Source organism: Crocuta crocuta, unplaced genomic scaffold (assembly GCF_008692635.1).
Source record: "Crocuta crocuta isolate KB4526 unplaced genomic scaffold, BGI_CrCroc_1.0 scaffold262, whole genome shotgun sequence".
Taxonomy (NCBI): domain Eukaryota; kingdom Metazoa; phylum Chordata; class Mammalia; order Carnivora; family Hyaenidae; genus Crocuta; species Crocuta crocuta.
Window position 1 is genome coordinate 4,584,594 of NW_027528869.1, and position 3,285 is coordinate 4,587,878.

Genomic DNA, 3,285 nt, shown 5'->3' on the forward strand with positions numbered 1-3,285 from the left:
AGGCCCCGTCGTCTGGCGACTGACGACGTCACTCTGTGTGGTGTCTCTGTGTCCGCTTCTGAAAACGGACCCTGGAAATAGACTCTACCTTCTCCATTCATTCTGAAACCGAAGGGAGAGAAGGCTTCGGAGCGCCTGGCACAGGGCCAGGCAGAAAGCCAGTCCTGGGTGCGTGGCGGTTAGGAGCACCNTCTCCCTGCAGGCTGCAGACCCCCCTGGAGGCCTCAGGAGCACCATCAGCCCTCACGACCCGTCGCCCTCCTCCCTGAGGCGCGCTTCGTCTCGGGGGGAGGGGGGGGCTGAGCCTCCTGCAGACAGGTCACCGGGACACCTCGGAACCTTACCTATCCCCCGACCGGTCAGTGTCTTTGGGCTTAAGGCGGGCATCTGCGCCCGCTTCGGTTACGATTAGAATTAAATTGCACGCCCTTCAAAACGGACACTGCATAGCTGTGGCAGCGTCAGGAAAGCGACCACGGCTCAGCCCTCCCTCCGCTTCCCTCTCTGCTTTCCCAGCGTCTGCGGGCGGCCTGCAGCTGCCCCGACCGCCCCGGGCTGGCACCGAACCTGCCACGCCGGCTTTGCAGACAGCGCCACCTTCTGGACGCAGACTCGGTGCCGCTTCCCCTCCCGGAAGAAGGGCTTTGTGCGCCAGGATCTGGCCTAGGGTGAATGGTCCTGACCTCCTGGTAACACTGCATTAGCCGGACAGTTCTGCTGCCGTTCTGCACTAGTTAATAATTTTCCTTTTAAAAAATTTGCTTAAGTTCTTTTATTTATTTTGAGAGAGAAGGGGGTGGGGGGTGGGGTGGGGGGTGGAGAGCAGGAAAGAGAGAATCCCAAGCAGGCTCTGCACTATCAGCAGGGAGCACGATGCCCGGCTTGAACTCACGAACTATGAGCTCATGACCTGAACTGAAACCGAGAGTGGGATGCTTAACTGGCTGAGCCAGCCGGATGCCCCAATATTTTCCTTTTTAAAAGCAAGGAGAGGGACTCCTGGATGATTCAGTCGGTTAAGCGTCTGGCTTCAGCTCAAGTCATGATCCCGCAGTTTGTGGGATCGAGCCCCGCGTCGGGCCCTGTGCTGACAAATCAGAGCCTGGAGCCCGCTTTGGATTTTGTGTTGCCTCTCTGAGAGCCCCGCCTCCCATCACGCTCTGTCTCTCTCTCCAAAATAAATAAACATTAAAAAAAAATGTTTTTAAAGCAAGGAGACACACATTGTAAGAGAAGAATAAAAACAAAAGATGAAGGGCCTAATGTAAACAAGACCTATAAATTAAGGAAAACAAGTTCCATCTTAGGCAGTCTTTTACCTTAAAAATGTGAAGTCTTGGGGCGCCTGGGTGGCTTAGTCGGTTAAGGGTCCGACTTTCGCTTAGGTCATGATCTCGCGGTTCGTGGGTTCGAGCCCCGCGTCGGGCTCTGCGCTGACTGCCAGCTCAGAGCCTGGATCCTGTTTCAGCCTGTGACTCCCTCTCTCTCTGACCCTCCCCTGCTCACGCTGTCTCTCTCTCTCTCTCTCCTAGAAATAAATAAAAATATTAAAAAATAAAGTGAAGTCTTAACAGCGATGACTGCACATTTACATTTATTTTTTCATCTTTTTTTTTTACTCTAAAGCAACTTCTCATGGGAAAGCGTCAGCTTTAGAATTTGATAGAATGGAATATCGTTTTGCACTGATATAAACATAATTACTGGTCTAGAAACCTTGCCCAAGTAAGAGACAAAAGGACATTAACCCTCCTAGTGATGCCTAGAAGTAGATTTGGGTTCTTCCTCTCCTAACAGACCTCGTTATGATAGGAAAAAAACCACCTTTTTAAAAAAAATTTTTAAGTTTATTTATTTTGAGAAAGAGAGAGTGGGGGAGAGGGGCAGAGAGGGAGGGAGAGAATCCCAAGCAAGCTCTGCACTGTCAGTGCAGAGCCTGACGTGGGGCTTGAACTCACAAACCATAAGATCATGACCTGAGCCAAAACCAAGAGTTGGGCACTTAACTGACTAAACCACCCAGGTGCTGCCTAGAAAAAACATCTTACAGACAATGGATCCCACTTCTCTTTGGCTCTCAGGGAAAAAGTGCAAGATGATATCCTAGCTACCCTGTTAGCCTACATTTCCTACATGAGAGTAAGTCACCTTAAAGAAAGGGAAGTTCTTTCTGTCTGAAAGGGAGATTTCTAATTGCAGATTTTCTCTTAGCGATGTTGAATTTGTTATTTGCTTTGTATATAAGTAATTCTATTGTTGGTGATTTAAAATCAGCAAAATAAATAATAGCAACTAAAGGAGCACCTGGGTGACTCAGTCCGTTAAGCATCTGACTTCAGCTCAGGTCATGATCTCATGATTCGTGGGCTTGAGCCCAGGTCCGTCTCTGTGCTGACAGCGTGGAGCCCACTTAGGATGCTCTCTCTATCCGTCTCTCTCTGCTCCTCCCCTGCATGCTGTCTCTTTCTCTCTCCCTCTCAAAATAAATAAATAAACTCAAAAAACTAGGAGAGGTTCCCAGGCAAACAGTATGCGATGGTTAATTTTATGTGTCAATTTGTCTGGCCTTTGTGCCCACATACGGTGTCAAACATTATTCTGGATGTTTCTGTGAGGATATTTTAGAAGAGATGAACATTTAAATCAGTGGACTTTGAGTAAAGCAGATTGTAATGTGTTTGAGCGTCGTCCAATGAAGCGAAGACCTGAGTAGAAGAGAAGATTGACCTTCCTCAAGCAAGAGAGAGTCCTGTCAGCAGATGGCCTTCAGGCCTGGCCTGCACCAGATACTCTTCACCCTGGGCTTTCGGGACCTGCCCACCTCCTTCCATAACATGTGAGTCAATTCCTTCACATGAAGTAGTCTCTCTCTCTGTTTCTCTCTCTATATATACATACATACATATATATATATATGTTCATTTATTTATATTTAAAATATATATTTATATATATTTAAGTATATATTTACATTTATATCTCTGTTATGTATTTGTGTTGGTTCAGTTTCTCTGGAGAACCCTGACGAATGCACACTATGAGTAAGGATCATCTAGGCAGAGGGAACAGCATGTGCAAAGGCACAGAGGCATGAAGACGCATGGCAACTTTGGGCAACTACGAGTAGCTCGGTCAATGTATTCAATCCTGTTCTGGAGCCCTGTTTTATTGATTGGTCTGCACTCTATGCTTTGCTCCTATACACTAGATTCTAGGAACCTGGGGGGTTTTTTTGAACCCTTTGACCCCAGTGCTTCTGAAAGTGTATAAACTGCCTCTATTTCC

At 47.5% G+C, this 3,285-nt stretch overlaps 1 long non-coding RNA gene across 2 annotated transcripts in view; it reads right to left on the reverse strand.

Annotated features, from left to right (window-relative positions):
- Nucleotides 1–184, reverse strand: part of LOC144225219 (uncharacterized) — a 47,056-nt gene extending 46,872 nt beyond the window's left edge. For both annotated transcript variants that reach the window (XR_013333240.1, XR_013333239.1), the window contains exon 1: nucleotides 89–184. This is a non-coding gene — a long non-coding RNA (uncharacterized LOC144225219). The remainder of the gene's footprint in view (nucleotides 1–88) is intronic.
- Between the last annotated feature and the right edge of the window lie 3,101 nt (nucleotides 185–3,285).